Source organism: Diceros bicornis, chromosome 20, assembly GCF_020826845.1.
Source record: "Diceros bicornis minor isolate mBicDic1 chromosome 20, mDicBic1.mat.cur, whole genome shotgun sequence".
Classification (NCBI taxonomy): Eukaryota; Metazoa; Chordata; class Mammalia; order Perissodactyla; family Rhinocerotidae; genus Diceros; species Diceros bicornis.
Window position 1 is genome coordinate 49,883,391 of NC_080759.1, and position 14,329 is coordinate 49,897,719.

General features: G+C 47.0%; 1 protein-coding gene across 1 annotated transcript in view; it reads left to right on the forward strand.

Moving 5' to 3' along the window:
* ANKH (ANKH inorganic pyrophosphate transport regulator) overlaps positions 1-14,329 on the forward strand; it is a 138,351-nt gene that overhangs the window by 107,844 nt on the left and 16,178 nt on the right. The window lies entirely within an intron of this gene.

Below are 14,329 nucleotides of genomic sequence, written 5' to 3' on the forward strand. Positions count from 1 at the left end.
AGAATGGCAGACTTTGCCTTCAAATTTAATAATACTCTTGTCTTGCTAGATAATTTCCAGCCCATTTTTAAATATCCAGAGTCAACTGTACAACCATCCCTGCCCCTTTTCCAAATTCAATTGGTGATATTTCCTTTTCCCCGGTAAAAGTTCCTTTGCTAATTACATCTGGCTGATGTATCCACTTATTTATTCATCATTCAACACATACTTATCGAACACCTACTACATCCCAAGCCCTGGGCCCTCTTCAAGGATACAGCTGTGAACACAAGTGGATAACACAGCGGCGTTGACAATGCCATCGGTGACTCCGTGCACAGCCTTAAATAAACAGCACCATCCTTCCTTTATCCACTCCCATGGGTAATTCACTTGCACAAGATAATGTTCAAAAAACATGGAGAAAATACGTGCTCTATGATCCAAAGCACATGGTATATAATTTAAGGTTGTTTATAAAATTTATAAACACCCTTACGTTATAGACTGTGCCCTTTGGATTCTAAAGATAGAGATGAGAAGAGGATAAAAAGAAATATGGGTCTTTTGAACTCAGTTCAGTTTTCATTGTTTGCTGTGGCCACACATTTCCTGTTGGGTCCTGTAGAAATTCTCCGTTTATATAATACAGTATAAGCATGTTACAGAAATGCCTGGGTGTGTGCAGTTCCCATCATAATGACCGATCACAAGGACCTGAGGCAGTGAAAGGTGTTGGGTTATGCTGATGACAGAAACACAGCAATTGTTGTCCTTCCTGCCAGGATCACAAGAACCATTCAGCTTGATGCGTCCTGGTATCGGTCCTTTAAAATCAAGCCCTACACTTGTTTTAAACTTTTAATGGATATTTTTTCAAAGCCCACAGCTTAATATTTGATCCAATGATCCAACACCTGAATAGATTGTAACAAGAGCAGCAAGAGACAAATAGTCCATCACAGAACACCTCTGCCACCCGAGTCATGACCTTGTGTCCTCAGCCACCCCGTCACCCCAACCCAGCCCTTCTGACCAGTCCGTCCCTCATGAAACTGGGCGCCACCTCACGGGGGAGGAATTGCTGATCGCATGCCTTTTTGAGTCAGAACAGGTTACCCCAGGCAACTCTGCTCCCCTGTTTGCATTATTTCTCTCTATGGTTTTTCCATAGTTCCCTAAAATATTAACAAAACCCTGAACAACCTTGAAACTGTTTAAGAGGATTTTAGGAAAAACAGAGAAGGCTTCTATTCCAAGAACAGACCTCAGCTTTTGGAGACTGTGTTCAATGACTGGAAGGTGAAAGTCGAGTTGATTCAGATGCCAGGTTCTGTGACTTGGACCTCATCAGCATGGAAAGCTAGAAGCTTTGGGTTGTTGCTGGCTCTGCACCCCGGGGTCTGACCTCCTCTATCTCCTTTGCTCCATTTAAACATCTTCCCACAGCTATAGTTGAGTCCGATGGAGAACTTCACCAGATTGGGTTTCAGGATATTCCTTCTCTCCTTCAGCTCACAGGCAATACTCTGTACCTCTAAAACAAGAGCAACAAGTTTATTTGAAATGATAACCACTTAAGATCTAGAAAAATGCTTTGATTTCCCATGTAGAGGTTTTGTTTGTTTAATTATTCTAATCCTAGATCTAAAAACCATCTGGAACTAGAACTGTCTCAGGGTAGATTATCACCATAGAAACTGAGACTCAGAATCCTTTGTTGGAAAGGAACTTGAGGTTGAACTAGTCAAAACCCATAATTTTTTAGAAAAGGAAATGACTCAGAGAGGATAGGTGACTTGCCCAAGCACCCAGTAATGGAACCAGCTGGAAGCCAGCCTTCTGGGCTCATTCTCCAGGGCCTTTTCCTCTGAACTGCCCTGTTTCCAGCCAGTAGGCTGTCTGGCCCTGAGGCCCCCATCCTGGAGCCCTTGCTGCCGTGCTTGAAACAGGGGTTTCTTCAACACGAAAACCAGTAGTATTTGAGTATGCTGTGTATGAAGTGTCTCCCATACATTATCCTTATCATGATTCAATCGATTGGTCCAACATCTTGGCTAGAGGAATTGTCATTAAAAGATGCATAGAGGGCCGGTCCCGTGGCTTAGTGGTTAAGTGCACGCACTCCGCTGCTGGCGGCCGGGGGTTCGGATCCCGGGCACGCACCGACGCACCGCTTCTCTGGCCATGCTGAGGCTGCGTCCCACATACAGCAACTAGAAGGATGTGCAGCTATGACATACAACTATCTACTGGAGCTTTGGGGAAAAAATAAATAAATAAAATTAAAAAAAAAAAGATGCATAGAAAAAATGTAAGTGTTGTTTTTTTCTTCTAAATTAGATGTTAAGCTGTCACTGTAATATGTACGTACCTTTCCATGGCACTTCTCGTATTCCTTCTTTACATCTGCTGCTCCTCGTAGGCTCTGAACTCCTCAAGGCAGGGAATGTACTTAGTCACCTTTTATCTCCAGGACCTAGCATCCTGCCTGACACAGAAGGTGCACAATAAATGGTTAATAAACATGTGAATCAGTTATTCTTAACTATGAGATAAGGATCAGAAATGGCGCCACCAATGACACCCCCCACCCCGTGAGAGAGAATCTTCTTATTTACGCTCAGTTTATCCTACTTTCAAAGCTTTTAAGAGTAAATCTCTTGACTATTTTCATTTTTTTTTTTTAATTTTAAAACTTCTTAGCGTCAGGAAATCAACATAGCAGAGGTCATGGAAACAGTCAAGAGCAGCACGCTTCGTGTTTATATCATCCATTCCAGTGGATGATATTACATACAAAGTACGAGCTTTTGGTGGTTCCACAGTTTTCTCTGCATGGTCTAGGATTGGAGCACTGTCCTGCATCCAGCTGCTTGGGGCAAGCTAGCTATTCTCCCTGGGTCTTTCAGAAGAGCTGACGCCACAGATCCTGCAAACACTCAATGACCCAACGATGCTAACTGCTTTTCAAAGGAAAACGTGTACTGTCCAGAACAAAAATTCATCTTTCCATCAGAGTGGGCTCACTCTTCAGGTCCTGACATTTTGGGTTCAGCATCTGCCTTCGATCCGGCTGTGTCACCTTGGACAGTTTATAAGAGACTAATATTTCAGCATGCTACAGTGCACATATTTATTTATTTTCTAGTATAGACTTTCAATTTAAATTTAGAATATCTCCTACTCCAAAAGTTGGTTCTTTCCTCACGCTTTTATCCAGGAGTTTTTTTTTGAACCACTGGGCTTTAAGAAAAGAAGCAAATGTCTTCTACCCAATTGGAAGAGGAGATGGGTTTAGGAGGAGTGCAGAGTAGAAAAGTAGAAGTATTTTCCTGTTAGCATCTTGCCTTCCCTCCTTCAGAGCTGCCTTTACGAATGCTCAGGGAAGCACGGACTGATTTCCTTAGACCATCTCATGGGAGTGAGGCTGAGAAAAGGGGGAGCTTTAGTCCATCCAAAAGATGAGCTTCAAAATGGGAGAATTGTCAGATAAAAATTAATCCCCGTGGGGCCGGCCCCGTGGTGTAGTGGTTAAGTTCGCGTGCTCTGCTTCGGTGACCTGGGGTTCATAGGTTCAGATCCCAGGTGTGGACCTACACACCGCTTATCAAGCCATGCTGTGGCAGCGTCCCACATATAAAGTAGAGGAAGATTGGCACAGATGTTAGCTCAGCAACAATCTGCCTCAAGCAAAAAGAGGAAGATTGGTGACAGGTGTTAACTCAGGGCCAATCTTCCTCACCAAAAAAAAAAAAAATTAATCCCCTTAATAGCAACAAGGGAGCAGACATAATGCAAACTAGGGTTAGCAAGGTGACTGCAGCCTGACAAGCTGCTATTTGGGGTGAAGGATCACGCAGTTCGAAAATAGATACAGTTTAAATGGATTTGGAAGAACAGCTTCAAAGGGTGTGCTGCATCATGGACGCTTGCAGCAGTGACCATGCAGAGGAGAAAACGTAGCCAACCAGCGATCAGAACTGTGCGGCGATCAGAACTGTGCGGGAGAAGGCGGGACCGCAGAGAACAAGGCTGTGGCTGGTGCTGGGGGCAGAAGCAAACAGCATGGTCTCCATGATTTATGTGACCAACTGTAAAGCACAATGATAGTTAGTATGTTCTAAAAGACTGCGTTTGTCTAGTAGACGATCGTGGTGATCACGGACGGGAGGGTGGAGGCGATGAGCTTGCAATAAGGGCACAGGAACAGCATTCCTTCCTCTTGGGGAAAGGAACTGGTAACACTAAATGTACAGAAACTCAGCATCTTGCACACCCCTTGGGATTTATCATGATTCCCTCCCTCCTGTATTGTAGATTTGGTGGTAAAATAGAAACCACCAGCCGGGGTGGGATGTGTCTTTCGACAGTCCTTTTGGTGAGGAAGAAGTGTCCCAAAAGATAATGGACCTCCCTATTCCTGGATGCTAGCCCGGTTTGGTGAAACCAGTGGATCAGCTTACTAAATCTACCAACCTTTCAACTTAGGCCAAACATGTTTTTTTTTTAACTCTTTCTAAAGTTCATAGAAAATCATATTAAACAGGGAGGTTTTAACAGCTTTGGATGATTTTAGTTGACCAATTTCCATTTTCACTTCACTATGGCATTGTAAGAACATTTGGTGTTTTCTTAAGCTCCCTGCTATTCTAATTTTGGGGAGCTGGTGCCAAGAGAGGGGCCCCTCAGCTGCAAGAGAGGTGGAGAAGAATCCATGCAAAGCACAGGCTTGGCTGCTGCTGAGGCCTTGTCAGTCCCCTTTTTACAAATGGAAATGGGCATCCATCCAGATGGATCTTGGCAGGCAGAGCTGGCAGGACACTTTTGTGCAGTGAACAACCTACACAGTCATACCCAGCGCCCTCTGGATGCTGAACTCAGAGAGAGTCAGGAGGGGAGGAGCAAGGATCAGGGAAAGAGGAGAGACTGGATGTCAGAAAGGTGGAGTAGAATAGAATGCAGTTCAGACGGAGAAGGGAGAGACACTGGGTCAGCAAAAGAAACAGGAGGTTGAGAGTCAGAGAACGATGCAGAGGTGGGTACAGACAGATGGGAGAATGTGAAGGCCCCAGAGACCCCTGGAGCCCTCACAGCCCTCCGAGGCCCTGCCAGTCCTCCTAGTACAAATTGCTGTAAACTTTAGAAGAGTTAAAAAGAGACAAGTTTTTAAGAAATCAGTAAATTTGACAAATTGTTACTTGGCCAAATAGGCCATTCCACAGGTTGGTTTTGGTGAACTGGCCTGTTCAGGAAGAGGGTGTGGAGCAGGAGTCTCGCCAGGCTTCTCCAGAATTGGCTTCACACTCCCAGATTCAGCTTATGCCATGTCCTTTTAAAAAAAGTTAAAATAGTTTTTAACTCTGGATCTTTCTGAGCCTTGCTTTTTGATGTCAATGGGTGGTAAAAAGGGAAATTATGAATCTGCACTCAATCGTGAATCTTCTATTCTGATTGTTATGGGTTGAAGTCCTAACCCCCAGTACCTCAGAATGTGGCCTTATGTGGAAATAGGGTTAGGATGAGGTCCCGCTGGGTAAGGTGGACCCCTAATCCTGTATGACTGGTGCTCTTATAAGAGGAGTAAATTTGGACACAGACAAGCACACAGGGAGAACGCCCTGGGAGGACTGGAGGCCAGATCCTTCCCTAGAGTCTTCAGAGGGAGCATGGCTTTGCCGACAGCCTGATCTGGACTCCAGACCTGTGAGATGATGACTGTCTGTTGTTCTAAGCCACCCAATTTGTGGTACTTTGTTACAGCAGCCCCAGCAAACTCATACACTGATGTTTCTGAAAGAAAGCATCTTCGTGTCATCATTTAAGGCCACATGGATTGATTAACCAGACCTAACTATTCAACTGACTGACTTTCTTTTTAAATTCTCCATTTAGTGATTCCATAAAACGTCTCTATTATACTATTTCCAGATTCTCCATGTGAGAATCTGAGTGTAGGATTTGCTTAGAAATATTGTTTGTGCAGGTCAGCACTGTACCTGAATGTATGTGCTTAATTATATCTTTGCTGATGGGGTTTTTGTGTGTGTGTGTGAGGAGGTTATTGGCCTCATAGCATCCATTGGAAGTACCGGTGTTAGATTTAGGTTACTTTACTTTTTGATTTTGTTCTGCTTGCCATTAGTTGAATAATCTAATGCATCTCAACCAGGCCCTTGCAGAGCCCACGGTCACTACTAACACTGAAAGGCCAAAACATGTCCCCGATTTTCAGGGAACAAATTAGGTTGCTAGTATTTCATCCAGTTGTCTTTATCCCCCAAATTGTCTCAAAACCTTGATCCCATCTACTGCTTCTTACTTGAACCTTATAAATGGTATCTGATTTGGCACAAAATTATAAAAATTATGTAGCTTCAGTTTAATGTGTCAGTACACACCTGCGTTCTACAAAGAACACGTGTGGGGCTGCCACCTGAACGAGGTAGAGAACCACAGGGAAGACACCGTATTCTTCCCTGGGGCCTGCTGAAGAGGCCTGATTGCCACTTAGGGAAGTTAAGTGTGATCATGGATCCTGCACGTGCAAAGTGCTGCCAGACCACAGCCTCACGTCGAAGATGTGGGTCCCAGGCTCCACCCTGAGGCTCTTGTGGCTTGAAAGCAGATCTGTCGGAGGGAGATGGCAGTCACGAACTGTTGTTCCACACAATGGCAAAGCAACTCAGTGGGGATTAAATCCTAGACTTCCAGGAGTTATATTTTATGATTCTCTGTGGGGTTTTTTTTTAAATCATTTTTATTAGTCTCAGCCTAAAGACAGAACCAGTCTGGGGAGCGTTTTTCTTCTTACCCAGAGGGCACGTTACAGTGTGTAGGACCCAGACACCAGCTTGACCAGATGCGTAGTCCAGACCCTCCCGACAGCAGTCACGGTAAGACGCGTGGACCAAAGGCTGTGGCGTTCATGGCTCCTTGGCTTTCCGGTTTGCACACCTGCTCATACCTCCCACGGTCTTTGGGCTCTGAACCTGAGCACCTTCCTGGTGGCCTGAAACTCTTGATGTCCTGTTGGCTTACGTTGTTATGACATGTCGGGAGTCCAGCAAAGCCCATGCAAAACATCCCATTTTTTGTAAATTATCTCAAGAAAAACTAAATAGATGAAGCAGTGTGGAAATGAGCACAGTGAGGACATAAAACACCGATTGGTATGCTAAATGGTCATTTTGTATGTTTAGTGAAGCCGGAGACCATCGGACCCAGGAACAAAAAATACCATCAAAAATACACTGGTCAGGGCCGGCCCGGTGGCGCAAGCGGTTAAGTGCGCGCGCTTCGCTGCGGCGGCCCGGGGTTCGCTGGTTCGGATCCCGGGCGCGCACCGAAGTACTGCTTGGTAAGCCATGCTGTGGCGGCGTCCCATATAAAGTGGAGGAAGATAGGCACCGATGTTAGCCCAGGGCCGTCTTCCTCAGCAAAAAAAAAAAAAAAAAGAGGAGGATTGGCGGATGTTAGCTCAGGGCTGATCTCCTCACAAAAAAAAAAAAAAAAAAAAAAAAAATACACTGGTCACACGGAAGTAGTTTAGCTCTCCCAGCACTGAGGTGTCTCCTGCACCTGCAGGCAGACTTAGAAAGTGACCTGGAAAGTAAAGGTGCCTTTAGCCAACGGATACATGGCCTTGGCTCAAAACGTTCTTGATCTTATTACCGCATTTCCTGCTCTGGGTCAGACGGCCCACTCGTTCAGGCACAGTGAACTAAACACGTTTGAATTGTGCCATGAGAGTTTTTGGGGATCTTTTCATGCCTTCGAGCCCAGGGCAAGCCTGAAAGAACCACAGTGTGACGTTGAGAAAAAGCACGTGTGGCAAATAGTGGCACCTCGACCACCTACTCCCCATTAGTCAGGTGCCAGACGGTTTTCAAGGGCCTGTCTTTCATCCTCCCTGAGAGATAGCTCTTAGCCCATGTGGCTTAAAGAATGAATTGGCCCTTACCAAAACAGAACAAAACCAAGAAGTTTCCAGAGAGCCATGGTGCCCACGCTGGAGCCGACCCCTCTGAACTGGAGACGGTTCTGATGCACCGAATGGCCGTGGGACTTTCATGGCACTTGACTGTCCTCTGCGTGGTTTTTGATTTGAGAGGTGAGGGGAGGGGCGAGGGAAAGAGATTTAGCTCAAGCTTGAATTCAGGGCCACACAGCATGGTGCTAATGGACGTGGGCCCTGAAGCCACGGGGCCTGTGTTCAAGTCCTGGCTCCACCACTCCCCACCTGGGAAGTACCTTTGGGAAGGTCACTTAAAACTGTCAGCCTCAGCTTCTCCAGCTGCCACACAGGCATGCTAAGAATACCCACCTTATAAGACTTTTCAAAGGGACAGGAGCTTAGTCTGGTGCCTGGCATGCTGTAAGCAAAGAATGCCAGCTCTCGTCATTGGGTAGTCCCCAGACACGCGGGATTCCAAGTGAGAAAAAGATGGCTGGCTGTGTAAACAAATGGCCATTGGTATATTTGATGCCAATGAATAATTTTATGAATTTTTCTAGTTTTATGTATATATAAAATATCCTTCCAACTTTCCGTGGGATTTTTTTTTTTTAGTGTTTTAAAATATCAGTCTTTTGATAGATTTATACATACCTTCTATAGATGGACCTCATGCATACACAAGACACAGATGTGTGCACCATTTTTCTCCCAGAGGCTTGGGAAAGCTCTTCAGATGTCCCGTACACCCTCCTGTTTATAGCCCCCACCCCCGGGTGCAGACAGGACTCACTCCAGCCCTCAGTTGTCTTGCTAATTCGGAGATGTCGGTTACTCACCAACTGCAGAGAGCACAGAAAGAGAAATTGATATATTTAGTCCTCTGCCTTAGACATCTGATATCTCTATACACACCAACCAAATCTTGGAAATGCCAGTGAGGAAAGATTTTAAACCACACTTGTATGCATTGCCAAAATTATCTAAAGCCTGGGCAATGGAACAGACACTTTCAGGGGCGTTGATGATGCGTAGGGATTCTCAATTTACAGGCACAGCTCCCCAGAGAGAGCACGTGCATATTTATTTACGCAGTCAGTCAGCAAATGCTTGAGCCCCTGCTAGGGACCAGGTTCTGGGCCTACCACAGTGAAACAAACACACAGAGTCTCTTTTCTTATGGAATTTATAATCTCATAGAGAAGGCAGGCGATAAACATACTATGGTGTTGGGTAGCGTATTAGTTTCCTATGGCTGCTGTAACAAATTACCACAAACCTGCTGGCTTAAAACAACAGAAGTTTATTCTCTCACAGTTCTAGAGGCCAGAAGTGGAAATTCGGTCCGCTGGGCTGAAATCTTGGTGCCAGCAGGGCGTGCTCCCTCCAGTGGCTTTAGAGGGGAATCTGCCCCTTGCCTCTTCAGCTGCAGCGGCTGCCTGCATTCCCAGGCCGCATCACTCCGATCTCTCTCTCTATCTCCTCCTCCTCTGTGCTCTGCGTCAGTCTCCCTTTGCATCTCTCTTATAAGGATGCTCGTGATGGTAGTTAGGACCCACCCAGACAACCCCAGATAACCTTATCTCAAGATCCTTAATCTAATCACACCTGTTATCATATAAAGTAATAAATATTTACTTTTTCTGGGGATTAGGGAGTGAATATATCTTTGGGTGGCCGTTATGACCCTGATACAAGTAGTCACAGGTGCTTTGGAGAAAAATAAAGTAAAGGGAAGGAGGGTGGGAGATGCCATTTTGGGCGGGACGATCAGGGAAGGCCCCTCTGAGGGGACACAGTCACATGTCAGCAGAATGTCCAGCAGCCCAGGGCTCCCTGTGCGTGTGTAGCCGTGGCCTGCGGTGGACACACACCCTCCGTGTTTGAGTAGATCTCAGTGTGTATCCACCTGTGCTGCTTTATCCATCCTTTCCGCTCAAGGACTGCCTCAGTTTCTCTTTCTCTCTCTGGTATCTACCTCTCCCGACTCGCTCATTCCTGTCTGTCTTTAAGTACGCTCAAGGCTCCCAGCCTTAAAGAAAACATAAAAATCATGTCTTAGTCTGGCAGGCCCCCTACATGTCTCCTCTCGTTGCCATCCAAACTTCTTGAGAGAATTACCTGGAAGCACCCCCCTTCCTGCACGGTTCACCACGGCCATCTGTTGCCCCCACTCCAGGCCTATAGCCTCCTTTCTCGGGGAGGGAGGGGCCCAGCTTCTTCCCAAAATCATTCTTTTGATCTGCCTTCTTGCCACCATTACCTGTTACCTCCTTATAGAGCTTGCCCTGGTCCCCGCTGGCTCGCTGCCCCAACTCCAGTGGGCACCATCCCGTTCTTATCTCACCTGTTTGATGCTCATTTCCCTGGGCTTCTGTGACACCATCCTCAGCTGGTTTTCCTTCTTCCCTTCTGAGTATTCCTTCACAGGCTTCTTGGTGGGAGGTCCCTCTTCCTGACTACGAGTGCGCCTCAGAATTCTGTCCTAGCCACCTCCCATCTCCCTCCCGACACCCTCTTCCTGCAGGGCCATGGCTTCCCTTGCCATGTTTGGCTGATTCTCACAGCAGTATCTTTGACTCAGTTCTCTCTCCTGGGCTTCAGGCCCAAACATCTAACTGTCTACTGCACAGATGCACTTCAGTTTCCCACAGGCATGGACAACTCAACCTGTCCTAAATGGGGCTCATGACCTGCGCCCCCCCCCCCCAAGCTCTTTCTCCTCCCCATTCCCTATTTCAATGACTAGCACAGACATCTGCCTGGTGTTGCCAAAGCCAGAAGGTTGGGTGTCATCCTTGGCCCGGCCTTCTTTCTCGCCCTGATGTCCACTCAATAGCAAAGTCCTATTCAGCCACCTCCTAAATCCTCTCAGACCTCTTACTTCTCCATTCCTCACCATCATGTCCGTATTTCAGGCCTCTATAGCTTCCCCCTTCAATTGGCACCACAGCCCCTCATGGGTCTCCACATACTTCTCCAAACCAATCCTTCCAGTGCAGCCGGTGTAAGGACCTTCACTGGCTCTCCAGTGCCAGTGTAAACCCAAACCCTTAACAAGTAGTACAAGGCCTGTCAAGTGTCCTCCCTCTCTCCATTCCAGCCACACAAAGCACCTGGAGTTGAGGGACCATTTTGTTCTCTCAGCCCAGGCCTCTGCCTATGTTGTCCCTTCTGCCTGAAACCCTCTCCCTGCCCTCCTTGTCCAGCTTATGTGACTCTGACTTACTTTCAGATACCAACTTAGATGTTGTCAGCCTCCTTCCCCAACCCAGCTGCCCTGCCATGCCCAAGTCTCCCATCATGACATGTAGCGCTCTGTAGTAATGGGGGCTCCATCAGGGCAGACGTCATCTCTGCCCTGTTCACCCTTGTATGCCCAGCATCTGGCATGGTGCCTGGCATGGGACAGGTGCTCAATAATTATTTTTTGAACGAATACATTTATAAAGCATGTTCTTTTAGTAACAGACTAATAACAGATTGCTGCAGGAATCAGCAGGTCACTGTAGAATCAAAACTATAGAAGCAATTAAAATTGGACTCCTGGGGAGAGGAAGAGGAGGTTAAGATAGAATGTAACATCTCATAGACAGAGGGATGATGAGGTGGGCATCCTCATCTATGTTCTTTGCTATGGAGTCAATCTAATCCCTCTTCCACATGGCAGCCCTTCAAAGAACTGAAGCCCATTTTTATAGCTTTTTAACAGCCTAGCTTCCAGAGCCTGTGGGGTTTTGGTTCTGCTCCTTGAAATTGTTCCAGTTTCTCAATGCTCCTCTGAGAATGTGGGGCACAAACTGCCCACCAGGTCTGACCTCAGCTGAATCTAGTGGACTAGAATTGTCCAATTTTGACTTCATAATTTTCATTAATGCAGCCTAAGGTTACACTGGCTTTTTAAATTAGCCACATGGCACTGTTAGCATGTGAAACACAGGACCCAGTAAGATCCAGCTGGCCATGTTCTCATGACAGTCAGGGACTGGCCCCTTCTAGAATCCATCTTCAGGATACTTGTCAACCCTGAGGCTCCTGGCATCTCCCCAGTTCTCTCTGCTTTCTCCGCCACATCTACGCCTGTTTTCCCTACAGATAAGGTAGTGATCTGAGCCTTCCATACATTTCAAGTTATAACAAAATGGTTTGCTCCCTCTCATCAGTTTTGGTCTTCAAATCCCTCTTAACCGTGTTTGCTCACCCGCCCCAGTTTTAGGATGACCCTCCTTCATGGAGAAGGCAGCTGCAGAGGAGGGTTTGGAATGTACCCCCGGCCCCTGGCGGTTCTTGCCTTTTTTTCCTCTTATTTTGAGCATATTTTTTTTAAAGCTCTTTCTCTTGATCTTAGCAGTTTCACCCATTCAGCATATTCGGGCTTCGTCTTCCTGATCTTATTTGTCCATGAGGTTTCAAGCCTTTGAGTTCAGGCAGTTCTTAGACTTCCTCCGGGCTTACCGGGAACTCAGTAAGAGAGAGACTGTGAGCCGGCAAAGGAAGGCGGGGAGACCACAGACACCCCCTCACTCCCAGGCACGTTTCTCTTCCGCCTGCCCTCCGCTCGCCGCCGGGGACCCACCATGACGTCTTCAGGTGCCTTCTGTGCTCCTCCTCTGTTCTAGTTGTAGAGGGAGAATTTCTCTTTTGAGAGCTTTCCAGAATCTCTGATGCTATTAGATCATACTCGCCTTTTTTCCACAAATTTTGAAATCCGTTTTCTTTAATCCTTTTTTTTTCTCATTTCCCTGGTTACCATGAACCCAGTGAGTACATCGAGTTCACCATGAGTACCCCCTGAACTCGATGAGGACATGGTCACTCTCTTGCTTGTGAATGACTACCTCCTCCTAGACCATCAGAATTCCATCCAATGAGGCTTTCCTTCATCTTGGTCCCCAGCTTCCTGAGATAAGCCTTGTCTGGGAGGGATTAGGCTGGAGGCTGCTGGAAAGTGGAGAGGGTAACTGAGTGATCTGGAGAAATCAGGCATGGAATTGCAACACAGCTGGATATCTCCGTGGCACCTTGCCTGCCAGAGCCCTCAAGGCCAGGAGGAAAATACAAGCTATCGAGGAGTGGAGGCCACTGCAGAATTTAAGGTGAAAATGTTTGGTATTTAAAATACTTTAGTCCTAAAGCTTCAGAACTTCAGGCCTCAGAGGGACCCTCCCAGGAGGCAAAGAAAGCAAATACTGGCAGCATCAGAGAAGGAAGCAGTCAGAAACAACTGCACGGTCACCTGATTTCTCTGTGACACGCTGAGATAATCTCTCTCGATGAGGTTCAGCTAATCTTAAAATACTTTTTATGCTGTTCACACTAGATAAGTCCTTCCCAAAGATATAAACAGGAACTCCGCTCTGCCTCTCCCCCTCCCCCCCCCCCCCGAGCCAGCACCACCTTTGAAGGACAGCGAGGTTACTGACAAGGTCAGTATTTATGAGGCCTCTGATCCCCACCAGCGCCCAGGCTGCGGCCACCTGCTCCTCTCAAGGTCTGAGCAGCTGTCTGAGGCGCCGCTGGCAGAAAAAGGTAGAGTCTCAGGGAAGGAAAATGCCTGCCTACAAGTTGCAGGTAGAGTCTGGTCCAGCACTGCCTGTCGCTGCCTCAGTTTCCCCAGTTAGGAGACTTCTTCATCATTTAAGGGCCAGTTTTGCATCTTGCCATTCAGGATGAGCTCCTCTGCTCCCATCCCCATCTACTCTCCACATGTAATGGATAGTGTCTCAATTGCTCTAGTCAGCACATCAGTTCTCCTCTATTGCTGCTTCTTAGTGTTTCAACATCTGATACGCACATCAAGAATTCCTTTTTCTTTAGTTGTGTCCCATTATTCAGAGCTGCAGCTCAGTAAGGCGAGTCAGTCCTGAGTCCTTCAGTTGTGTGCTAGAAAGCTGCGAAATCTGAGCTGATGTATAGTAAGAAGCTGCTATCCCACGGGGCCTTGTCTGGGCGGCCCTGTTTTCAGAGTTTAAAGTTTGCTTCTTGAGAATGGAGACCCAGTCTCGCCTTCTGTGGCTGAACTTACCCACAAGCTGTCACTCAGCGGCGGACACTACAGGCCTTATTCCAGCCGCGGTACCACGCTGACCCTGTGTCTCAACAAGAACGGCCTGATTGTGGCTTTGTTTCTGCAGGGCTGTCCCACCCCCGCGCCCCAGACTGCCCTCCCATTGTTCACAGTCTCCAGGAGAAGAAAATGACTCTCTTGTGCATGGGGGGAGACAAAAGCACCAAAGGTGAATAATCTGAGTTCAAAACTTGCTCATTTGGCGCCCCTCACAGTGCCAGTGTGCTGCGTACCAAGAAACCGCCCCTTTAGACGTCCCAGGGATATATGGGGAGCAGGGCTTCTGAGTCCCCAAGGCTGGCTTTGAAATCCTGGCCCCACTC